The 27,483-nt window shown below is 40.8% G+C and overlaps 2 pseudogenes; one reads left to right on the top strand and one right to left on the bottom strand.

The window, feature by feature from the left end:
• The first annotated feature begins 10,930 nt into the window (after positions 1 to 10,930).
• LOC129485340 (cell adhesion molecule-related/down-regulated by oncogenes-like) lies at positions 10,931 to 14,484 on the top strand (annotated as a pseudogene).
• Positions 14,485 to 20,122: 5,638 nt separating this feature from the next.
• Positions 20,123 to 27,279, bottom strand: LOC129485339 (tripartite motif-containing protein 43-like; annotated as a pseudogene).
• Positions 27,280 to 27,483: the final 204 nt, after the last annotated feature.

Genomic DNA, 27,483 nt, shown 5'->3' with positions numbered 1-27,483 from the left:
AATGATGACTTCTGTGTTTCAAAAAACATGATACAAGAATTGAAACGCAAACCATTAGTGGAGAAAGATATTCACCCGAACATATATGAAATAAAATACAATGCATGTGCATGATGAATACTTAAAATGTATTTTAAGTATTTTTCCAGATTCTTCCAGATTGGCATAGAATAAACTTGGATGGCAGAGTCAATGATGAGATTTGCTGTGGAAGTGGGAAACCATTTTTTGGAGGACAGTAGTAATGCTGTGAACTTATGCAAACAACCAAGTATTCAGTAGCAACTAAAATGTGTCTCCATAAGATTATTTTACAGATGTGTATCTGAAATCTGAAATTTGGGAGAACATTCTACTAGTGTTCTCTAGGGAGAAAATACAACTGGAAGGAAGAAGGGAGGGAAGATGAAGGAGAGAGAAACAGAATGTATTTGAGAGAAAATGCTATTTAGACTAAAATGGAATACTGCAGATACCACCACAAAGTGGTTAAGGTGTGTCTTATGGAGCAGAGATGGCAGAAAATACCACAGTAAAGAGATCTACAGTTGGATTGTTAGTTCTGGACTTATTCTCTCAATGTTGTGGCTTCTAAACACATCAGTAATCTCCTTCGATCCATATGCTAATTAACAACCAACACTCTGCCCCCTCTCCCAGATTCTTTCATTGTTTTAAATCCGATCTAATTCTAATCCAGCAGGTCACTGTAACAAACATAATCATCTAAGAATTTTAAAAATATTTTTGATGAACTAGTGAATATACCTCATTCTCAACACAAATACTGTTTGAGAGGAAAAGTCGATGGTATTTAAAACCATTTAAGTGCGTCCACACATGCAGAGATATACATATATATGTAAATATTTATGTATCTGAGTTAATTGCATCAATTAGAGTGGCTACCTGGATTAGGATTACATTGGGCTTTGCTGATGAAAGAATTCGGAATGTTGTTTGGTTACCTTGTAATACCTATATGAATATATTAACCCTGTAATTTTATTACTGGAGAAAGTCCCTTAGATGTAATCAAGGATGATTGTATAAGGATGCGTATTGTTGCACCCTTTCCAATCATGAAAGAGAGAAAAATACACATACTGTAATGTGGAAATTGTTTAGAAAACTAGAATGCATTTTACTAAACCCTGTAAAAACAAACACCATTTATATGCATCGATATATTGATACTAACAGACTTTCTTTTATCTCTTACGTGACTATAGTTCCTATTTTTCACTAGTATTTTTATTATGGACACAGACATAGTATTTTATTACGGACGGATATAGAAACAAAGATAATTCCCTCTACAGAGGGTATAAAAATTATATATAATTATATATTATATATATTACGTACTATATATTATAGGTAAATATACATTTATATTTTATATAAAATATATATTATATATAAAATACATTTTTATTTACATGTTATATTATATATTTTATATTATAAATAGAATATAAATATAATTATTAAATATAAATATTATATTATAAAATATAAATAATATTTATATATTTATATTTTATATAATATATTTTATATATAATATAAGAAATTACATATATATAATATAGGGGCTCGATTAGTTTCTGCTAGTGTGAAGACAAGTCATATCATATCTAGGGGCCATGATGATAGGAGCAGTCAGAGGATTTCTTGCATTGTGATGAGTGCATATAAGTTAAACGAGCCACTTATCAGTAGAATTGATAGCAAGATAACCACTAGGGTTACTTCTTATGAAATTGTTTGGGCTACAACTTGTAATGCGCCAGTTAGTGCATAATTTGAATTTAATTGCTCATCCTGATCATAGAATGGAATAGACGGCTAGGCTTGATATGGTTAGTAAAAATAGGAGGCCTATATTAAAATTAATTAGACGATCTGCTATAGGGAGGGGGGTTCACAATAGGAGAGCGATAGAAAGGGACAGGGTTGGAGCAATAACATAAAGGGCAATAGTAGATGTTGAGGGCCATAGGGGTTCTTTGCTGAAAAGTGTTATTGTGTCAGCGAATGGTTGAAGCAGTCCCTAAGGGCTTACAATATTAGGCCCTTTGCGTAGTTGTATGTAGCCTGAGTTTTCGTTAAGTGAGTGATTTAAAATCAATACCGATAATAATGATAATAATTATTAAATAGTTATATTAATGATAACAATAGAATTATTAATATTAATTATTAATAATGACTGATATTAACCATTGATAGTGATCTTATTAATTAGAAAACAATAATATTGGGTACCAATAATTAATATTAATAATAATATGAAAACTTTTTATTAGCAATTACTTCTCAATATTGATATTGGTAATTAATATTAATGTTAATAATAAATAAGTAATAATTAACAATCATATTACTCCTAATACCGCAGTGGGTGTACACCCACCTATGATATTGTTCCTAACGTCCAGGGAGGGAGAGAGCATGGTATTACTTTCAATATCGCAGTAGGTGTACACCCACCCGGTGATATTGATCCAAATATCCAGGGGGTGGAGTATGACGTTACTCCCAATATAGCAGTGGGTGTACATCCACCCGGTGATATTGCTCCTAATATTCACGGAAGAAGAGAATGATATTACTTCCAGTATCGCAGGGAGTGTACGCCCCTTCTGTGATATCGTTCCTAATATCCGGAGGGGGAGAGGGTGATATTACTCCCAATATCGCAGGCTGTGCACACCCACCCTGTGATGTTGTTACTAATAATATCCAGGAAGGGAGAGGATGATATGACTCCCCATACAGCAGCAGCTGAACACCCACCCTGGGATATTATTCCTAATATCCATGGAGGGTAGAGGCTGATATTACTCCCAATTTCGCAGGGGGTGTACATCCATTCTGTGATGCTGTTTTTAATATTCAAAGGCGGAGAAGCTGATATTACTCCCAATATCACAGAAAGTGTACAAACCCATGTGATATTGTTCCTACTTCCGGAAGAAGAGAAGATGATATTACTCCCCATGTCGCAGGAGGTATACACCCACTCTGTGATATTTTGCCTAATATGCAGGGCAGGAGAGGATAACATTATTGTTAATAGCGCAGGATGTGTACAGCCCCCCCGTGATGTTGTCCTTAATATTCCAAGGTGGAGTGGATGTTACTCCCAATATCGCAGAAAGTGTACACCACCCCAGTGATACTGTTCCCACGATCCAGGAGAGAAGAGGATGATATGACTTTCAGTATTACATGGGGTGGACACGCCCCCAGTGATACTGTTTTGAATTTCAACGTGGGAGAGGATGGTATTACTCCCAATATCGCAGGTGGTATAAACACTTCTTTGATATTGTTCCTAATATTCAGGGGTGGAGAGGATGTTATCACTCCCTACATTGCAGATGGTGTACACCCATCTGTGATATTATTCATAATTTCTGGGGGGGGATGATATTACTCACAATATGGTAAACACGCTGTGTGCCCACCGTGGGTCATGATATCCAGGGAGGAAGAGGAGGGTGAATTACTCCCCATATCGCGGGGGGTGTCCACCCCGCCTGTCATACTGTTTCTTATATGCAAGGGGGAGGGGATGATATTACTACCAATATCAAAGACCTGTACAGACCCCCTTGTGAGATTGTTCCTAATATCCACGTTGGGAGAGGATGATATTACTCCCAACATCACAGAGGGTGTACACCCCACCTGTGATATTGCTCCTACTATCCAGAATAAGAGAGAATGATATTACTCCCAATAGTGCCGGGGTGTACATCCCCCCCCGTGATATTGTTCCTAATATCCAGGGAGGGGGAGCATGATATTAATAACTGCCAATATCGCTATGGATGTACACCCACCCTGTGATATTGCTCCTAATATCCAGGGGGTAGAGTATGACATTACTCCCAACATAGCAGTGGGTGTACATCCACCCGGGGATATTGCTCCTGATATTCATGGAAGGAGAAAATGATATTACTCCCAATATCACAGGGAGTGTACGCCCCTTCTGTGATATTGTTCCTAATATCCAGAGGGCGAGAGGATGATATTACAGTCAATATCGCAGGCTGCGCATACCCACCCTGTGATATTGTCCCTAATATCCAGGAAAAGAGAGGATATGACTCCCCACGTAGCAGGAGGTGTAAACCCACCTTGAGATATTGTTCCTAATATCCACGGAGGGAAAGAGCCCGATATTACTCCCAATATCTCAGGGGCTGTACATCCCCCCTGTGATATTTCTCTTAATATTCAAAGGCGGAGAGGATGATATTACTCTCAGTCTCGAAGAAAGTGTACCCTCCCGAGTGATATTGTTCCCAATATCCAGAAGGGGAGAAGATGATATTACTACTCACGTCGCAGAAGGTGTACACCCACTCTGTGATATTTTTCCTAATATGCAGGTTGGGGAGAAGATAATATTATTGCCAATATCGCAGAGAGTGTACACCCGCCCTGTGACATTGCCCTTAATATTCAAAGCGGAGAGGATGCCATTACTCCCAATATTGCAGAAAGCCTACACCTCCCATTAATATTGGTCCCATGATCCAGGAGAAAAGAGGATGATATTACTTTCAATATCACAGGGAGTGTCCACGCCCCCAGTGATATTGTTCCTAAATTCAACGTGGGAGAGGATGATACTACACCCAATGCCGCTGTGGGTAGAAACACTCCTGTGATACTGTTGTTAATATCCAGGGGGAAGAGGATGCTAATACTGCAAATCGTGCAGAGGATGCACACCCGTCTATGATATAGTTGGTAGTCTCCAGAGGCGCAGAAGGTATTACTCACAATAACGTAAACACGCCGTGTGTCCACCGTGGATCGTAATATCCTGGGAGGGAGAGGCGGGGTGACGTTACTCCCTACATCATGGGAGCCGCCCGCCCCCCTGCGATGTGGATCCTAATATACAGGCGGGGAGAGGGGAGTGATAGTACTCCACTACTAGGATTTTACCTCTACTGCCACACTTGGTTAACACCCTGGGACATTATTTTCCATATTCTAGGAGGATGGCCCTACCAAAATCACAGGGGGTGTACACCCTGCTATAGTATTCGTAATATTGTAGGGGAATGTTCATCCTGATGTCACAGGACTGTACACACTGTGATATTATTCACAATATCCTAGCGGGACATTAATAATAATGTCACAGTGTGTGTACACCTTGTGGTATTATTCGTAATATCCTAAGGGGAGGTTACTTTTATTGTCACACGGCGTGTGTTCCCTTTGATATTCGTAATGTCCTAGAGGGATTTTACTCCTTATGTCACAGGGTTCGTCCACCTTATCAAATTACTCGTATTATGTTTATAAGATGTTACTCCCTATATCACAGGGGGTGTACACTCTGTTGATATTATCATAATACTCTAGGGAAATGTTACTTTTAATGTCGCAGAGGGTGTACACCTTGTGAAATTATTCGTTATAGTTTTGTGGGATGTTACTCCTAATGTCACACGGGGCGTACACACAGTGTAATATTCTATGGAAATGTTACTCGTAAATCACAGGTCCTGTACACCCTTTAATATTCTTTGTAATATTCTAGGAAAACGTTAGTATGAATGTCACAGGGCATATACACCCTGTCATAAAATTCGTAATATACTAGCGGGAGTTCACTACTAATTTCACAATGCGTGTACACCCTTTGATATTATTCGTATTATCTGAAAGGGATGTTATTACTGATGTCCCAACGCATGTACATTCTCTGACTTTATTCGCTTTATCCTCAGGGGATATTATGTCTAATGTCACACGGGGTGTACTTCTTGCGTTATTTTTCATAATATCCTAGGAGAATTTTACTTTTAATGACACAGGGGGTGTACACGTTGTGATATTCTTCGTAGTATTCTAGAAAGATATTATTCCTCAGGTCACAGGGGATGTACACCCTGTGATATTATTCGTACTATCGTAGGGGACGTTACTCCAAATGTCACAGAAGGTGTAAACACTGTGATATTACTTGAAATGTGTCAGGGAAATGTACTCGTAATGTCAAAGGTCATGTACATCATGTGTGCACAGCCCCTGTGCTGTTCTTTGAAATATTCTCAAGGGATGTTAATCCTAATATTAGATATGCTGTTAACTATGTGTGAACACCTTTGCGGTATTATTCCTAACATACTAGAAGGATATAACTCCTAACATCACGTGGGGTATATGCCACGTGTGTACACATCCTGTGATATTATTCATAATACCTTAGGGAGATGCTCATAATTTTACAATTATTTACGTAATATTTTAGCGGGATGATACCCCTAAAGTCACAGGAGGTGTAAACACAACGATGTTATTCAGAATATTCCAGGGGGATGTTACTCCTAATGTCGCAGGTGTGTATACCCTGTGATATTATTCACACTATACTAGTGGGATATTACTACTAATGTCACCTTCTGTGTGTACACCTTCTGAATATTAATCGTAATATCCTGGGAGGACGTTACTCCTGACATCAAGGGTGTACACCCTGTGTTATTATTAGTAATATTCCTGGGGGATTTTACTTTTAAAATCACATGAGGTGTCAACCCTGTGATCTCATTCGTAATATCCAAGGAAGATGTTACTCCTAATGTCACGTGGGGTCTACACCGTGGGATATTCTTTGGAATACCCTAAAGGGACGTTATCTTAATGTCATAGGGTGTGTACCCCTATTGATACTATTTGTAATATCCTAAGGAGATATTGCTTTAAAAATCACAGTGGGTGTGCCCACATGATGTACACCCTGTGATATTGTTCACAATATCCCAGGGAGGTATAACTTTTAATATCACAGCAGGTGTTCTCTATGTGTGTACACCTTGTGATACTATTCATAATATTTTAGGAAAAATGACTCTTAATATCGCAGTGGGTGTACACACTGTGATATTATTCATCATATCCTACAAGTATATTACTCCTATTGGCACAGGGGTTTAACATCCTGTGACATTATTCGTGGTAATCCAGGGGGATGATTTTCCTAAAGTCGCAGGGTGTGTACACCCTGTGATATTATTTGTAATATTCTTGGGGGATGTTACTCCTAACGTCACAAATGTGTACACCCTGTGATATTATTTGTAATATTCTTGGGGGATGTTACTCCTAACGTCACAAATGTGTACACCCTGTGATATTATTCAAAATATACTAGCCGGATATTGTTACTAATGTCACAATGCCTGTAAAGCTTGTGATATTATTTGTAATATCCTAAGGGGATGTTACTCCTATTGTCACAGGGGTTGTGCTTTCTGTGCTGTGATTCCTAGTATCCCAGGGGGATTTTACTCCTACCATACAGATTGTGTGCACTTTGTTATATTATTCATCATATCCTAGAGTGATGTTACTCCTCATGTCAAGGGGGTGTACATCCTGTGATGTTATCGTTCACATTCTAGGAAGAGGTTAACTCCTAATATCACAGAGGGTGTACAATCTGTGAAGTTATTCATAATAGTTTCGGGGGATGTTACTCCTAATGTCACACGGGGTGTACAAACAGTGATATTATTTGTAAGGTTTTTTGGGTATGTCACTCCTAATATCACAGGGGCTGTACACTCTGTCATATTATTTGTAATGTCCTAAAGAAATGTTACCACTAATGTCACAGGCGGTGTATACCGTGTGGTATTATTCCCAATACTGTGGGGTGATGTTACTCCTAATGTCACAGAAGGTGTTCACACTCTGATAATATTCGTAATATCCTAAAAGGATGTTACTACTGATGTCACCATGCGTGTACACAATCTGATATTATTTCTTATATCCTCGGGTGATGTTACTTCTTATGTCACAGGGGGTGTGCTCCCTGTGATATTATTCATAATATCCTAGGTGGATGTTACTTCTAATGTCACAGGGGGTGTACCTTTTGCGATATTATTCGTAATATTTTAGAAAGATGATACTCCTAATGTCACAGAGGGTGTACACCCTGTGAAGTTATTCCTAATAGTTTTGGGGGCTGTTACTCCTAATGTCACCCGTGGTGTACACACAGGGATATTATTCATAATATTTTATGGAAATGTTACTCCTAATATCACAGGGGCTGTACATCTTGTAATATTATTCATAATATCCTAAAGAAATGTTACCTCGAAAGTCACAGGGAATGTACACCGTGTGATATTGTTCCCAATACTGTAGGGGGATGTTACTCCTAATATCACAGGGGGTGTTCACAATGTGACAATTTTCATAATATCCTTAATGGATGTTACTGCTAATGTCACAATACGTGTACATCCTCTGTATTTGTTCATTATATCCTTGGGGGAGGTTACTCCTACTGTCACACGGGGTATACTTCCTGTGATGTTATTCCTAACATCCTAGGTGGATGTTACTCCTAATGCCACAGGCGCTGTATATTTTGTGATATTATTTGCATTATCCAAGAGAGATGTTACTCCTCAGGTCACAGGGGATGTACACCCTGTGATATTATTTGTACTATCCAGGGGACATTACTCCAAATGTCACAGAAGGTGTACACTCTCTGATATTACTCGTAATGTGTCAGGGAAATGTACTCCTAATGTCACAGGGCATGTACGTTATGTGTGCACACCCCCTGTGACGTTATTTGTAATATTTTCGAGGCATGTTAATCTTAATATTACATACGCTGTTATCCATGTGTGAACACCTTTGTGGTATTATTCCTAACATACTAGAAGGATGTAACTCCTGACATCACATGGGGTATAAGCCATGTGTGTACACATTCTGTGATAATATTCATAATATCTTAGGGAGATGCTGCTCCTAATTTTACAAGCTATGTACGTTATGGCTGTACCTCCCCTCTGATATTATCTGTAATATTCTAGGGGAATGTTGCTGCTAATGTCACAGGGGGAGTACACCATGTGTGTTACATGTATATTACATTTTTACACTACTTTCCAGGAGTCAATCAATTTTGTCAATCAATTCACTATTCTTGTTGCCCAAAAGGGTAGAGATAATCACAGATCACAGATCTGTCTAGCATTAGCTAAGGACGTTTTATTACAGAGACGGATGCCTGTGTGTGCCTGCGCATGTGTGTGTGTGTAACTCAATCATAAATCGAAGGTTTAAGCGTTGTGTGGGTGGAAGATAATTCATTCTGACTCCTGGCTTCAGAGTCCCATGTTTGTTGGGAGAAAAGAGGGTCACGCTGGGAAGAATAGTAGCCCTGTGCCCTCCAGAACTGCAGCATGCTTGGGAATTGTGAGGCTTCCTGCCTTCCAGGAGATTTTGGAACTAGGAGGATGTCACCAGTGACTAGCACAGTACCACCTTCCTTACATCTGCCTGTCATCCCTCCTCAGGGCATCCAAATGTGGCCCTCTCCTTAACTCCTTCCTCTGCTTCTCTTCTCACAACCCTGGGATCTGAGCACTCTCTTTACCTGTGCACAGTATCGACTTAGGGAAGCCCCAGCACCTGCTGCAGTCAGGGCCGCAGCCCTGAGCTGAGTCTAGTAGAAATTTTGTGAACTAAACATAGAGCAAGAAATGTAAATTAGTGCACCCACTATGGAAAACAGTCTGGAGATCTCTCAAAGAACTGAACACGGAGCTACTTTTGATACAATTATTTCATTACTGAGTATATACTCAAAAGAAAATACATCATTGTACCAAAAAGACACATACCCTCCTATGTTCACGGCTGCAGTATTCAAAATAGCACAGACCTAATCAAGCCAGGAGTCCATCAATGGTAGACTGTATAAATAAAATATGGTACATATACACCATGGAATACTCTACAGCCATAAAAAGAATGAAATGACAACCTTTACAACAATGTGGATGGAGCTGGAGGCCTTAATTCTAAGCAAATTCACGCAGGATAGAAAGCCAAATGCTGTATGTTCTCACTTACATGGGGGAGCTAAATATTGAACACACATAGACATCAATATGGGAAAAATAGACTCTGTGGACTACTTGAGGGTGGCGGGAGAAGGACGGGTTAAAAAAATACCGACTGGGGGCGGTCTCTGCAGCCTGCCTTGCCTGTCTCTCTCTGGGATCGCTCCTCCTCCTGCTCCTCTCCTGCTCCTGTTGGGCCTTGTGACCACCTGGTTACCTGTAGGCAGGCCTCCATTCAGAGTCGCATTGCCACAGGGATGGGTCCTGTCACTCCGCACCCCACCCCCAACCCAGTTACCTTCCCCTGAGCCCTGGTTCCCTGTTGAGGTCACTCAGTGCAAGGAGACCTGGGACGTCGCTGCCCGCTCTCCCCACCAGCGCTTCTTCCCTGGCGTGGGAGGCACCACACCCTCCTCTGCCCCATGCGGGGCCTGAAGGGGCCCCTTCAGATCACAGCCGCCACCACAGCCGCTGCCTCACACCGGAGGGCATGACACAGGGGTGGCTTTCCCAGCTGGCTGCCACACGGGAGCGCTAGATGCTTAGCCCGCCCCGTGGAGCGCTAGATGCTTAGCCCGCCCCGTGGAGAGACCTAAAATCAAGGCATGACTTAACAGCTTATTTTGTAAGAGAAAAGCTCAACCCAAAGGCAGATTGTTAGTTTGGACTTTATTGCAAGCAGAACTGCTATGATGTGCTTTTAGCACTGAAGTGAGTTCCAGGCTAAGAAGAGTAAGTGGCTTCTCTGCTTTCCCTCCCAAGCACAAGTGTATTCACCTTGCAGACTTGAATCACTGAAGATATAAGCCAGCTGTTACTCTCATTTTGGGAGACACCCTGTGGACAGCATGAAGACTGTCCCTGATGGAAGTCTTTAGTAAGCAGGAAGGAGTCAAGGTTAAAGAATGTGTTTGCTTAGCCTGGACTACAGTATTTTGGAAAATGAACCAAGCCTTGGGTTTTGCTCTGGAAGCCTGTCCTGCCTGCTTCTGTAATCTCGCGCTCTGCATCCAGATCTTGGCCCTTTATGGACACCACCGTCTGTTACTCTTACGATTCTCTGCTCTTTTGGGAGTTCAGACGCGGCACCTTATTTCACATCTAAGCTACCCTCTGCCATCCAGAAACGTAGTGGACCTGTAGAACTATATTGTTCTGCTAAACCTGTGACCACTCACATCTCAAGGTGGCATAATGGAAAAAATAGAACAAAAACATGGAATATATTAAGATTCATCAGGGTACTTTGACAGTTTTTTCTCTTAACTCCTTCCTTTCGAGTTACTACCAATGCATTTTCAACAACAGGTCCATGTTGTTGTAAGTGGCCCTGGAGCAGTATCCACAGCAGGTCTTGGTGATTTTGATTCATCCGCAAAGCATTTTATTACAGCAAAATAATAAAGGTGCTGGTTTCATTGGCTGCAGGGTACCAGAGAGTAACCCCAAAGCTGAGGAGTGCGCTAAAATCCAGGGGAAGAGGCTGAAACATTCCACAAAGAATTACTTAAGCCCTCCACAAGAACATCTTTAGATTTTGAATGTATCCTTAGCGGACAAGGGATCATATAAATGTGCAGCTTATAATCCGGCCACACATGAATTAAAAGTTGAACCCATTGGCCAAAAGCTCCTTGTGAGTCACCTTTCTTCAGATGATTTTGGCATTCTTCCCCTGCTCGTTCACAGGTATTAGCTGTTCATTCACATAGCCCTGTGCCTTTGGAGTGTGTGTTTAGTGGCATCCTGGCTCCTCAAGTGTGTTGGCTAAAGAACAGGCAGGATATTGCCCCGGGAAGCAACTGGAGAAGGTTGTGTTCTCATCTTGCCATAGATAGCATTGACCCAGTGGACTCTGGAAACGATTCCTGCATGGTGCGAAACAACTCTGGAGATGTAAAATATGTGGCATCCATGGTTAATGTACTTGAACACGCTCCTGCTCTAAGGGACTACAGGATCAGACAGTGTCTCTATTTTCCACAGAACACTTTATCTCTGATGCTTGTAGGAACCCAGCTGCCAAGTATAACTGGTTTCATAATGCGTGGCCTAATCATCCTTCCTCAAGACATTGAACTGCAGGAAATTGATGGAAATTCAGTGGGGTTATTATGCAAGGTACTAGGCTACACCAGTGTTTAGCAGATAATGAGATTGGATTTATGCAGTCTACTGGAAGACTTGAAATAGAAAAAGGCAATGGATTCAAGCAAGTTATAATTTTGACACCAGCAAGCACAAAAGTGGTAGATGGAGACTTTGTTACTCTGTCCTTCAGTGCCACGAGGCTGTTGGGTCCGGTCATTTGTTGGTATGACCGCCATGGATTGATAACCAGCCATCTCTCTTAAGTCCTTAGATCTAAATCCCAAAAGTCAAACTTACCAAGACCTGGAATCTTGGAGCTAGAGCCTGTCTACTTCATCATGTCCCAAGCTGGCTTGAGCCCTCTCCATACTCAGGCTGTGATGCGGGAGCATGTGGAGAAAAACATCTGTGAAGCTACAGATGAACATGGTACCATGCAGGCAGAAGCACCTCTCATGGTTGTTCTTTTTGAAACAAACAAAAGGAGAAATAGTCACACTTTTTGTTGCTACCCAGAATAATGAAAAAAAATAAGAGATTGTTCAGAAACTGGATTATTCAGCTCATTTCCAGAGAAAGTACATCCCAGTGCAGTTTCTAGAAACATCAGAGAAAAATGCTAGTGGTATCTCTGTTCCTGAGGTCCCCACCAAATGGAAGCCCTACAGACCCCCATACCAGTACATACAACCTGGTGTGGAGGGCAGGCAAGGAAAGTGGACTGCCCATCAATGCCTATTTTGTGAAGTATCAGAATCTGGACTATGAAGTTAATGTGATGGGAAGTTGGCACAGGGTTTGAATCCCAGGAAGTGAAAGTGAGCTTCATTTAGCTGAATTGGAGCCATCTGGTCTTTATGAACTCTTGATGGTTGCAAGAAGTGATGCAAGTGAAAACCCACCTGCCATGCTTACCTTCTGAACCAGCAAAGAAAAGACAGCATCATCAAAAAACACCCAGACGTCCTCTCAACTCGTAGGCACCCCCAAGTATCCTGTTGTTTCAGAAGCTGCAAACAACAATTTTGGAGTGGTGCTTACAGATTCATCTAGGCACAGTGGCGCTCCAGAGGCACCAGATCACCTGATTATCTCCACTGCATCAGAGACGTTGGTCTATGTCACTTGATTTCCTTGGGCAATTGGGAATTCTTCAATCGCTGCCTTCAAGGTCAAATATAAATGGATGAGGACCAGTGACTGGCTGGTGGCAGCTGAACATATCCTTCCTTCCAAAATTTCTGTGCAAGTTTGTAGTATAGAACCAGGTTCAACATACAAATTTTGGGTCACTGCTATCAACCATTATGAAGAGAGTTTTCAGAGATCAGCGTCTCATCCTTATCCGGTGACTGGGTTCCCCAGACTTTTTTCCAACTGTGCAATAACGGACCTCACATTGTATACACAGAGGCTGTCAGCGTTACTCAGATTGTGCTAATGTGGACATGCATTCCACGAAGTAACAACAACACTTCCATTCTTTTGTGTCTATTACTGACCCACAGATAATGACAACACCAATGTTTATAAGAGGGATGTTACAGAAGGTTCAAAGGAGTGGCACATGATTGGCCATCTGCTGTCAGAAACTTCCTATGGCATTAAAATGCAGCGCTTCAGTGAAGAAGAAAGTGAGTTTAGCAATGTGATGATCTGCGAGACTAAAGTGAAATGTGCTCCTGGAGCTTCTGAGTATCCGAAAGGCTTGAGTACCCCTCTGAATTCCTCAGGAAGTGAAGGAAATGCGAGGCCAGCAACCAGCCCTGACAGAAGCAGTGACATGTTATATCTGATCCTTGGCTGTATGCTGGGTGTCTTGGGCCTCATTCTTATGGTTTTCATTGAATCGTGCCTGTGGAAGAATCGCCAGCAGAATATCATACAGAAATATGATGCTCCAGGATACCTCTATCAAGGATGAGATATTAATGGACAGATGATGTAATAATACACCACTCTCTCAGGAGCAAATGAAATAAATGGAAGTGTTCATGGGGGTTTACTGAGCCATGGCGGTCTCAGCAGTGGCTGTTCCCACCTTCACCATAGGGTTCTCAATGGGGTCAGTGTAATTGTGAATGGGAGCTTAAATGGAGGATTTTACTCTGGGCACACCAACTCTCTTACAGCAATGGGAATGGCACTGGAGGTTGTAATCCTAAGCAAATTAATGCGGGATCAGAAAATTAAATGCTGTATGTTCTCACTTATAATTGGCAGCTAAGCATAGAATACAGAGAGACATCAGTATGGGCAAAGTAGACTCTGTGGTCTACTTGTGAGTGGACGGAGAGGGATGGGCTTAAGAAACTACTTATTGGAGGCGGACTCTACAACCGGACTCGCTTGTCTCTCACAGGGCATGCTCTGGGCAGCCCTGAACCTGCCGTGTTACATGTCCACTCCCCTCCGCCTGGAGGAGCGCTGCCGCGGGGGCGCGCCCCAGGTCCCCTACACTGAGCCCTGATGCCGGGCTCCAGTGTCAAGGTGCCAGAAGAACCAGGACCCAGCGCCCGCCTGACCTACCCAGCGCCTGCATCCTGGCCTGCAAGACACCGCGCCCTCCTCTGCCCTGCGTGGTGTGTGGAGGGACCCCTTCGGATCACAGCCGCTGCCGCCATAGCCGCCACCATAGCAGCCGCCATCGTAGTAGCCGCCGCGGGCGTCGGAGGGAAGGATGTGAGGGGGGCTTTCCCAGCCGGTGGCCCCACAGTGACTCTGGATGCTTAGCCCGCCCGGCCGAGAGATCTAAAATCAAGACATGACTTAACAGCTTATCTTGTAGGAGAACAGCTCAACCCAAAGGCAGATTGCTAGTCTGGACTTTATTACAAGCGGGACTGCGGTGATGTTTATAACACTGAAGTGAACTCCATTGTAAGTACAGAAAGTGGCTTCTCTGCTTTCCCCCCCTAAGCACAATCATATACACCTTGCAGACTTGAAACACTGAAGATGTAAGCCAACTGTTACTCTGACTTTTGGAGACTCCCTGTGGACAGCATGAAGACTGATCAAAGTCTTTAGTAAACAGAAAGGAGCCAAGGTTAAGGAATGCGTCTGATTACCCTGAATTGTAGTACCTTGGAAAGTGAATCAAGGCCTGGGTTTTGCTCTGGAAGCCTGCCTTGCCTGCTTCTGTAATCTGGCGCTCTGCATGTGAATCTTGGACCCATATGGACATTGCTGTATGTTACTGTCATGACTCTCTGCTCTTCCATGAGTTCAGACTTGGCACCTGATTTTACTTCTGAGCCACTCTCTACCGTCCAGAAACGTGGTGGACCTGTAGAACTACATTGTTCTGCCAAACCTGTGACCACTCATAGCTCATGGTTGCATAATGGAAAATAGTAGGATAGAAACATGGAACATATAAAGATTCATCAGAGAACTTTGACAATTCTTTCTCTTAACTCCTCTCTTTTGAGTTTCTACCAATCCCTTGCCAAAAATAGCGTTGGTATTATTTTGAGTGGCCCTGTATCAGTGTCCGTGGCAGTTTTTGGTGATTTTGGTTCATCCACAAAGTGTGTTATTACAGAGGAGGAAAAAAGTGCTGTCAGGATAATAGAAACGATGTCATCTGCGTTCGCACAGAAACTCCAGAAGAGTTCAGCAGAGGAGACAGCTGTGTCTATTCAGAAACGGACAGCAACAATTTACATTGGTATCCTCTTATTTTGCCACCTATCTCAGAGGACGGTGCTGAAAAGACAACATGGCGTCCGCCTGGTATTCCTTTGGACAGCCCATCAGGGGTCCTCCAGCGGCCCCAGGAAAGTGGAGGATGTGCAAACAACCAGTCATCTTCTGACTTCAAGCCTGTAACCAACTGCACAAAACAGGCCTGGGAGTGAGCTGTGTGAAGGATCCTAATTCAAATCGGAGAAAATCATTCTTTATTTTTTTTTTTTTTTTTGCAGTATAATGTCATGTGAATGTGTCTTAAAATGTGTGCCCTTTTATATTATTTATGCCTGAAAAGTTTTCTTACCCGTTGCTTCCTTGCTCTCAGTAAGAAACAACCTTGTTTTGCATAGCTTTCAATCACCTGGAGGGCAGAGGGATCATTCCAAATTTTCTAACAACTGTAGTGGCAGTAAGAACTCCTCATGCAACTGATTCCATCTCTTGGCTGCTTCAGCGCAGAGGAAATGCAGCGGCCAATTGAAAGTTGCCAGCAGTCAGGTTTTCAGATGGAAAACCGTCTTTCAATAGTGTATTATCAGACTTTCTGAGAACACTTTCAAGTCAACTACGGTTGTTTATAATAGCAGACCTGACTGATGAATTTTAAAAGAGTGCCTTCCACTAAAGTGGTGATGTGACCAGACAACATTCTCTCTATCTGCACGTGGGCACAAGTGATGTTCAGTCTTCTAGTCACTAGTCATAAGCAGTGTCGTGGACATGGTAGAGTGTAAGATGTAGTTGAATGATTGCAGTATGCGGAAAAGGAACCCAGGCCAGAGAGACAAATAATGCTTTAGTATCCCTCTGCTTTAAAATTACATTGATTCCTAAAATGGCCGGTATGGGGCTATTTTTGACTGTTTCTAAGAGTAGGAACAAAATAAGACTTGAAGTCGTGGCTTGAAAAGAAAGATACACATTTTCAGAAGAAAAAAGGGGAGGGCTGCAGGGAGCCTCTCTTGGAGGGAGCTCTTCCGTCTGCTCCATTAGCCTAGGAGCATGCTCATGGTGTCACACTGCCAGAAACTAGTCATCCTCTCACTTCCAACAGGGGCAACAGCCTGAAGGTGTGAGTGTCAGAAAATACTTATTTTGGAAGGAAAGGTGTTTGTCGTTGTTGTTGTTTATTTTCTGAAGTTTCCTGAATTTTTTCCAGAATGTCTTCCTTTTAAACAGGCACCTAAAGCCCTGGTCAGCAGAACTCCTGACCACTGCTGCCTCTGAGTGACAAGGACATTGGAGCTGTCTTTGGATTGATCTTCTCCACATTAATAAATCATTATGATATAATATTTAAAAACTACCTACTTGGTACTATGCTGACTACCAAGGTGACAGGATCCGTATTCCAATGACAAGGTTAATGGAGACATACAATTCTACAGTCATTTATATTTTAATAGCATTATACTCTTTTAACCATCCTCACCTTGTATACAATCTCATTGTATATTAGGATTCAGCTATTAGAGCAATAAGGAAGAATGGATAAATACAGTCAGCTTTTTGTTTTGTTTTGTTTTGTTTTGTTTTTGAGACAGGTTCTCACTCTGTCGCCCAGGTTGGAGTGCAGTGGTAAGATCACGCCTCACTGCAGTGTCGACCTCCCCAGATCAAGCAGTCCTCCGACCTCAGCCTCCCAAATAGCTGGATACAGGCTGAACTGACATGGCTGAGTAATTTTGTTGTTGCCATTGTTGGAGAGACAGGGTCTCACCTTGTTGCCCAGGCTTCTCTCCAACTCCTGGCTCAAGTGATCCTCCCACCTCAGACTCTAAAAGTGCTGGGACTATGTATATATATATATATATATATATATATATAAAATATATGAAAAATAGTGCTTGGAAAATAAGCTTACTAATTGAAAAATATATATATGAATGACTGCTTTGAAATATATATATATTATATACATGCACACACATATAAATGTATATATATATATATATATATATATACAACCTTCATCTGAGAGTAGGTATGCTTTTGGCTTCTGAGATGAACATATTCACAATGATAAATATTTACTATGAATTCAGCTAAACGTGAAACTCAGCAATATTCGTATCTATTTACCTCTATTTCTACCTAAATCTGTATTTCAAAAGTTGTGGCTAAGCCTTCCTAGTTAGTTAGATTTTTATCCTTTACCATTTAATGTGTGTGTGGTTTGGAGACTGCTTTCACAGATCAGGAAGTTGACAATTATGTCCCACATTCAGTGGACTAACAGCTCAGAGATCCTCTCTCTGGTTACTGCTACGACAGTGCATGGTCAGTCTTCCAGATCACCGGAGACGATTGTGATTTTATTTTTAGGTCTAGCTTCTAGGAATCACTCCCTGGAACAGAAGAATTTATTGTTCACCCAGTGTTCACTCAGAATTTGTGCTTTAGCTCTTCAGCCAGTAGGGTTAAATGCTCTTTATTGATGAATCAGTGGTTAGCTTGGGGAGTGCTTACAAATTTGTCCACGTTATACCTTGATTGCTCTTGAGTGGGTGCAGGCTGGCACAGATACACAGCCTTCCAGATCTCCAGAAATTAGTGATCCAAAGACACTTTTTCTTGGCTTTCTCTTTGCCTGGTTTTCTCTGGTGAACTTCTGGCTGGCTGTCAGAAGTTTGTTCGTTGGTACAAAGCAGGCTAAAGATTCCAAGCTCCTCTTTAATGTTCCTAACCGAGGTCTCCATTGTTTTTGACGATGCCCTTGGGAATGTACCTTTTCATGACTGATTCAAAATCAATCATTAATGAGAGGCATTGAGCAAAGCTCTCAGTTTTTACGGCCTGTCAGTCCTCCTACATGAAGCTCTGCATCACTGCAAAGGAGTTGACAGTGGCTTCTCTAGCACTCACACACGCTCTACAAGTCTGTGCTGGAGTAGGTAGGGGGATGGTGTTTTGTCTTATCCCTTGAGGGATGGAAGATACAGCCAGTGGGAAACTTGGGCATAGCAACGCTAGACCTGCTGTTCGGGGTGGAGATTCTACCCTATCAGTGGAGGTTGTATGTGCATTATCTCATCCAGTCCTCACAACTACAAGAGAAACATATTTCTCTCATAAACTTATAAGAACAGCCAATTCAACTGAAGTTTAAATTATTGGCCATATTTATGCCAGGCATGGTGGCTCACGCCTATAATTCCCAGTACTTTGAGAGACTGAGGTGGGAGGATCACTTTCTCTTACAATTGTAGGACAGAATAAGAAAATTCACTTAAAATTTGATTATCCACTGCCTGTACCTAGTATTCCTTCTATTAATTCAAGTCATTGTTTATGAAGGAATTTTCATATTTTTGTGAATTATTCTTAAACATTAAGAACTATTCTTATGAAGGGGCAATCATAAAGTAATTCATGTTCAAGAACACATTTTAAGACACAGATTATTCTTATAATGAAAGAGAGAGAAACACAAATAATTTAAATTTCAGTTGAATTGGCTGTATTTAGGCCTCGCCTCGTGGCTTATGCCTATAGTCCCAGCACTGTTAGAGGCTGAAGTGGGAGGATGACTTGAGCCAGGAGCTTGAGAGAAGCCTGGGCAACCAGGTGAGACCCTCTCTCTCTAGCAACAGCAAGAACAAAATTACTCAGGCATGACAGTTCAGCCTATAGTCCAGCTATTTGGGAGGCTGAGGTCGGAGGATTGCTTGATCTGGGGAAGTCGAGGCTGCAGCGAGCCGTGATCTCACCAGTACACTCCAACCTGGGCGACAGAGTGAGAGCCTGTGTCAAAAACAAAACAAAACAAAACAAAAGCAAAAAGCTGACCGTATTTAATCATTCTTCTTTATTGCTCTAATAGTAATATTCTAATATACAATGAGATTATATACAAGATGAGGATGGTTAAAACAGTATAATGCTATTAAAACATAAATGACTACAGAATTGTATGTTTGCATTACTCCTATCCTTGAAATAACCCATTACGTAACCCATCTGTCATTAAACTTTTGGATCAGAGTTACTCTTTATAAATGGAGTTGGCCTTTTTTAGACTTTGTTCTCAGCAATCCTCATTAAAGTAGGCATTCCTAGATTGCTTTAAATAAATTCAAAAAACACATATCAGAAACCTTTGATATGTTTGTTGTGTGCCATATTGCCAGTAATTAGATTAAATGCTAGAAAATACACCATGAAATATGATATTTGATATACAGTTGGACCTCCCTATGAATGGGTTCGGCACCCATGGATTCAACTCATCATGGATTAAAAAATTTCAGGAAAGAAATGGAATGATTACCTTTTCACTGAACATGTGCAGACTTTTTTTGCTCGTCATTATTCCCTAAATAATACAGTGTAACAACTACTTACATAGCATTTACATTGCATTAAGTATTTTAAGTAATCTAAAGATTGTTAAAGTACATTAGAGGATGTGCTTAGGCTACATGAAAATACTTCCTCATCTTTTGTAAGGACATCTGAGGATTATTAGCATCTAAGGATTTTGGTATCTGTGGGGAGTCCTGGATCCAATTTCCAGTCGATACTTTAGGAAAGTCTTCATACAAAATTAACACAATAAAAATATAGGTATTTCTGATAATAAGGATATTTTACTGTACATGTATTTTAAAAACTTCAAACACCTAAATAAATGTGCAGTTTTCTTAAAATGTAATGAGGCTTCTGAGTATTCTGTATTTTCTGAAGCAAAAAGTGGGTCTTACTTTCTATTCTGGTAATGACATGTTCCCAGGTAACTGTCTGTAGGATGCCATCCATGAAATTACTAAAATCTTACAGGTTTTCAGCCTTTTTATCTGTATCATTGTCACTCTCTTAAGATCTGTGTCCATCAATAGTTTGTTCCTGAGCTAAATAAAATTGACTGAGCCTATCAATTGGATAAGCAGTCCAATTTATAACTTTATTAAATAATATTTCTCAGTATCCCTGTTGATTTTGGTTATATTCAGTAGTCAAAATCAAAAGGAATACAGGGGTAAATTTGGTAGCCTTTTAAACAGTTGTATCATATGTTTTTATCAATTATTTTGTGCATTTATTCTTTTATTCAAACTGACAATTAATGAATGTTAGTTGTATTTTAAGCATTGTGTACTTTCTTGGAATATACCTGTGTGTAGTACAAACACAATCCTTTTCTTGTAACCTGAGAAGCAGAAAAGATGCCTACTATTACACTGTGAGTTTTACAAAGAAAAGTGTAAGGTTTTCTGAGTCTTTAAAACAAATAGCCTAATCTAGTCCAGGAGCTAAAGAAAGAATTCCCTGAAGAAATGTTGGAACTTACACTTGATGAAATGGGACTTGCAGATGTGGAACAGAGAAAAGAAAATTCCAGTTCAGGGGGAAGAAACCTGTGCTCTTGCATTAACCCATCAGTTTGGATAAACACACTCGGGTATTCATTTACCTGGGCTGGCTTGGAAATCAAGGGAAAGAAAAGATACAGCATAAAAGAAAAGACATGCGCAGTATTCTAAGAGAGAGTAGTTTAATGAAAATCAAAACAAATGTATACCTCCACACTTTTAAAAATGGTACAAAGTTTCATAGACAAAGATAAAGAATGTCAAGTATTCAGTAGGTTAGCATTCTCAGAAGTTGGTGTTTCTGATACCTTTAGTCATGTTACTGACCTATCTCTGATTCTTTGAGTGCAAATCCAAGAAAGCAAAGCAAAGCAAAGCAAAGCACAGTTGTAAGAGGGTAAGGGAAAGAACCAGAGAGGCTACAGATGAGAAAACTCTTGGCCACATTAACAAAGCTTACTATGCCACATTCATCATCTAGAAACACCCCAATCTGGCCTAGATGTCTTTCTGGATACTGAAATAATAGTGGGGAAGAGGTCTTGAGATGACACCGGTAGCCTTCTTGACACAAAAAAGTAGAAAAATTTTCTTGAAGTTAACCAGCATGTCATTTCTCATTGGGCAAGAATCATTGCAAAATCCAACAGCCCAGTGCCAACACTGCCCAACATCCACCTCTCAGTAATATCTTCCAAGGGTGAATGGCAGGGCTCGCCATCAGGAAAACACTTAGATTTTGTTGGAGTTGGGGCAATGTTGAGATGATCAGAACCAAAGAGTAGCTGTCTCAGAAATTCAAACAACGGGAATGTACCAAGTGGTTATTTTATTATCCCAGGAAATATGCACTGCAGGAATAAGAAAACAGTCACATGAAAACATAGTGTTATAAACTTCTAATGGATGTGAGCTTTACATAGTGTCTACGTATGCCAGGTTATCCCTGGAAATATAGGTCAGGACAGCAGGCACATAAAAGAAGAAATACGTCCTTAGATTTAACCATTGTGCTATTCTTCCTTATCGAGGAGTCCTTACAGACTCCCAGAGCCTAGTCCCAAGAGTTGTCCACATCCAGCTCCCAGTAGTGTTTGCCAGAGGAGAATACCCAGGCTCCCCATGCAGCAAAATAGCCAGATCTGTCAGAATGCAAAGATTCAGGTCTAAACCTCAAACTTCTCACATCCTCAAACAGCCTGATATTGTAATTGGTTACTTCCCAAGTGAAGGAATTTTCCACGGTGGAAAAAAGAGAATGTTCCAGTGAAAAGCAGTTTATAAATTCTTATGTTCAGATAAGAAAGAGATTCTCACTAGAAAACACAGGTCAAGATTAGAAAGAAACTTCTGTCTGGAAAAATGTTGGAATCAAAGAGTGTTAGGATATCTGCACAAGTAAACGCCTAAACTTCAATGATCGCAATTTCTATAAACTCCAAAAGTATAAAGGGGAGGAAGGTCATGTCTATGTCTAGTTAGCGACCATTCATAACAACTGAAAAACTGGAAGCTCTTGCACTGAAGCCAAGTCCATAGCAATAAAATTAACATTCATTGTCTCTTCTCTGTCAGGGCAGAGCAGGAGGCTTGGGACAGGAGATGAGGTGGGAAGCCATCCTTAAACCCAAATAAGAAAGTTATCACTTTGCCGGAAATATTATAATCTGCCACTTAAACTAGTCAATTCATACTTAAAGAGAAAATCTGACTCTGCCTTCTGAAAAGTGCAGCTTCCTTGCAAGAATTATCTGACTTTCATTCCAGATTCAGGCACAGACATCTTTTACCTGCTGGGTTTATCATGATCTATCCTGGAGTTCTATCTAAGGCCTCATCAACCAACAAATCACGTTCCTATCGTTCACAGATTCTCAGTTTTTGCATTGTTATATAAGTTACCCGTGTATGCTTTAGTTGATTAAATTGCACACGATTAAAATTATAAATGCTATGAAACTTCACCTGAAATGTATTTAAAAAAACACTGTCACTCAAATCAGTCATTACCTGCACTGAATTTGAAATTGAAATGTCCTGAATTAATTCAGGTCTGTATACTTCCTGTAATAATTGCATACAGGAAATTGTATCACGGTTGAACCACACATGAATGGTTCTACATCCTAAAGGGCCCTTCTGCATGTTTTACTTTCCTAAGAAATTTGTTATATGGCTGGTTCCACCATCTTTTATTTAGTTTTGTCTGTTTGATGACAATGAAACTATAAATATAAATACCTATTCACAGGCCATTTTCTTCTAGATGAAAGATCATTACACTGAGAAAGCTGCCCATAGAAAACCAGAATTGAAGGCATTGCATGTGGATCCCACCAAGAGGGTGACACTCACCTAGAAAGCGGTTGAACCTATCCGCCAGCCCAGTGATGGGCCCTGTAGTGAGCTCTGGATTCACAGGCTGCGGCATGTGCAGCAGCACGGACTCACTCCTGCAAGGAAGTAGGTTGAGTTGGTTAGGTTTCTGATGTCTGTGTTTAAGAAACAGATTCCAACAGAAAATGCTTCATTCAAACCCACTTCTGATATTGTAATGTACCTCCACAATCCTAGGATGGGTTTCTGGCTCTTAGGGTATCTTTCTAACTCTTCACTCCATATCTAACCTACTGCCACTGAAAGATAAATGCCTCTCTCCCTATCTGCCACCAAATAGCTGATCTCTAATTATGACTCTGAATCCTAAAAAGAGGCAATCGTATTCTAGCAACTTCTGCATTGAACTCTTCAAAACATAACCGCCTGAGTTACTTGGAAAAGTAAGAAAAGGTTAATGTCTGATAAAAGACATAGGTAACATTCAACACACAACACAAACACATGAGTACACACACACACCCACACAATCACACTGACACATTGTGGTGTTAGTAAATTATGTTTTCACTTTGTTGGAAACAGCTTGATGTTTTTCATACCATGCCTTGTGCTCCAGCTTGCACTGATGGCCAATAACATACCTTGCCACCATGTCTCCCAAATCCTGTAGAGAGAGACAGAAAAAAAAATGACTTCTTTAGAAAGTTGTTATTCCTGTTGGGTGAGGTGGCTCACACCTGTAATCCTAGCACTTTGGGAGGCCAAGGTGGATAGATCAGATGAGGTCAGGAGTTCCAGACTAGCTCGGACAACATGGCAAAAACAAATCTCTACTAAAAATACAAAAAAATTAGCTGTGTGCAGTGGTGCGTACCTTTATTCCCAGATACTAGGGAGGCTGAGGTAGGAGAATTGCTTGAACCAGGGAGGCAGAACTTGCAGTGAGCTGAGATTGGGCCACTGGACTTCAGCCTGGATGACAGAAGACTCTGTCTCAAACAAACAAACAAACAAACAAGTTGCTATTCTGAGGATCTGCTCTTGAGGTTTTGAAAACTTTAGAATTACCACATACTATCACTGCAACAGTTTTAAAATGTATTCTCATCTCTAACACTTATTATACCGGTAAGACCTATTGACATAATCTATTTCTGATAGATTCAGGACCCTAAATTAGAGTGAGAGAGAAAGGTGTGAGTAGTGACTGCGCATTGCTGCAGCTGTCTACAATGTGGTCTTTTTGAGGGCTAGTCCCCGGAAGGGTAATGTGGCTCAAATCAAGAGCATTTCAAACCTACGACTTCCCAAAAGGAGGAAGAAGGAAATGTTAGTTTTTCCCTAATTTCTTTGTATTATCCTATGGAAACAAAAATAGAATTTTCACATGAATTTTTTTCTTCCAGAGTTTGAATGAAATGTGCTGGAGGAGGAAGCTTGTGGTAGAAAACGTTCTATGGAAATCTAGTTGCACAATTCCATAAAGCTTTCTTTCAGTCCTTACCTGGAGCAGTTCCACATCTGGTTTATGACACATTTCCATTAGTTCCTGATACATTTCTTTCAAGTGTTTACTCTTGATCCATGTTGATCCAGCTTCTCTGCAGTTGCTGAAAAATCTCTTGGTATTCCTCGTTCAGTCTCTCTAAATGTTGCTTTTCTCCTTTATGGAGAACTGGTTGCAGCTTCCTATACTTATTCCTGATCATCTGTGCCCAAAAAACCACATCGCTCTGTAGGGACATGGCTTTGTAGGCTAAATGCTTAGGTCTACTTCCACCTCACAGAACACACAAATTCATCCTCCTCATTCCTTCTTTTATTTTCCACCCTTTACAAACAGGATGATGAGTTAAGCAAGACCTTCCTTCAAAATTTATGTAATTCATTAATTCTCGAACACCCGCGAAAAAGCCCTTTAGATTTAAATGTTTAAATATATGTCCTCTTAAATCTGAAATACCATTAGAAAACAACTAAAATTTATGATTGATTGTTAAATTGTCATCAATAATATATATAATCTTTGTTATTCAATTAGTTTGTAGTCTCAAACATTTGTACTTCACAGTGCAAACAATCACTCTAAGTAGAGATGCTGTTAGTATATTATAATCAGGATCAGAAGCCATCATACGGAAAGGATCTTAGTAAAAAATTTAACCCCCATCTCTCAAACCGACTACTTATTTTCTGTCTCCCATCTTTCTTCCTTCAAAAGCCACAGGCTCTGAATTGCCCTGCCATTCTGAGAACATGAATCTCCATTCCATTGTGTTTCTCCTCTCAATATTGACATATTTATTCTCTCACTCCCCCGGTCATTTGTTGTCCCTTCTCCTCAGCTTTTCATCGTGTTACATTTTCTCCTACTTGAGCTGGCATCATCTGGGTCCTTTGATGTCAGATTTCACCAGCACAGGCACATTTCTTAAATTACTGATCCCACCTGCTTTTTTACCCCTGGACAACATCATATTCACCATTAAATGCCTTTATTCCTCAATTATATACTATTTAATCAATATTACATAATTCGTTTATACAGAAATCTCTGCCTGAAATACTTACAAATTTTAAGCATCTACTTGTCCTTCAGAATTTATATCTATTTTTATTTATCTGAAAAGCATTTACAGAAAACCTGCACAATTGTTATATTGAACAGTCTGGTTGTTTTCCAGCCTACGAATAAACACATGACAAAATCTGGTATATGAAAATTTCAACTCAAGTTGCTAATATAAATGCTCTCAGCATGCCTGTCTCAAGCTGGTCGTGAGGACTCCTGGTGTCATACTTACCCTCCAGAGGAAGGCTGTTCTTCTCTCCTCACTTAGATTTCTCTGATTTTCTTGAATCTTTTTCCATAAAATCCTCATTTGCTTTATGAACTTCTCCTGCAAAAGAATTACTAGGTTGAACAACAGAAAATGAAACACCATAAATTCCACACTCTGAGTGGTATACACAAGCAAGGGACATAATACATAAATACATTAGAAAGGGGAAAGAAAAACAAATTTTTCACTGCTCATCCTCAATGGATATTTTTCAGTTTGAGGTTTCGGAAGGCAGAACAGATTAGGGAACTGAAAAGTGAAGATTTCCTGTAACTTGGCATTAGCATCCTGCTTCAGAACCCACTATGCTAGCCCCCAGATTTTGTAGTGTGCTAGTCCCATACTCGTTTGTCCAATAATATTGAATATATTTCCAAAATACGTTTCTTTGCGCTAGTAGTTTTGGTGGCTTTTCAATGCCTTTAGCATTGAACTGTAGAATCAATAATAATGACATTTACTTGTTCACGCTCTGTTTGGGTCCAAGCTTCATGAAGGAAGGTAGAGTTGCATATTTTATTCAAAATTTCATCATTGGTACCTAGAACAGCACCTGGCACTCAGTAAAGAATGGAGTAATCTCCATGATGATTCTCATCGTCCTTCTAATCTCTTTAACTCTGCCACCTTCCAGCTTTCAGGTGATCGCAGAACTATCTCTTACCTGGTGTTCCTCAGCTGCCTCTTCAGTGGGATAGTGTTTGTGAGCCCCGTGCTCCTGAGAGGTGGCGCACAGCAAGCAGAGCAGACTCTTGTCCATGTCAGAGAACATCTTCTTTTTTTCCGTGTGGTCCCACATGTTTGTTTCTCCGAGCTCAGGAATTGCCAGAGACTGGCTTTTCTCGCAGTGGTCACTAAGTTCTTCAGAAGAATTTTGGTTTTGAAGTCCTTGTTCAGTGATGGTTCCCTGCATGCAGGGCAGTTGGCAGGACTTCAGGCTTCTTCCCAGGAAAGGCAGAGACAGGGCCTACAGAAGCTGTGCCCACAGCAGACAGTGGCAGGGTCTACCAGGTAGTTCAGGCAGATGACGCAGGTGAGCTCCTTCTGGAAGGCATGTGAGAAGTCTGAGTCCATTTTCCTAAGGAAAGAAAACCACAAGAATTTAATCTTCTACCCTGGAGAGACAAAGGTCCAAGCAAAGTTTGAATCAGGTTGCAATTGAATAATATCCTTTCTTTCTAGAGAAGAATAGGCTTTGATTTGCAACAACAGAGATAGGAAAAATAGAAAACCAAGGCACTAAGAGATATCGACCTCTGTAAGAAAACGTGACTGTTC

This window comes from Symphalangus syndactylus, chromosome 6, assembly GCF_028878055.3.
Source record: "Symphalangus syndactylus isolate Jambi chromosome 6, NHGRI_mSymSyn1-v2.1_pri, whole genome shotgun sequence".
NCBI lineage: Eukaryota > Metazoa > Chordata > Mammalia > Primates > Hylobatidae > Symphalangus > Symphalangus syndactylus.
Note: the sequence above shows the minus strand (reverse complement) of the source record. Positions and strands in the feature narration are given on the sequence as shown.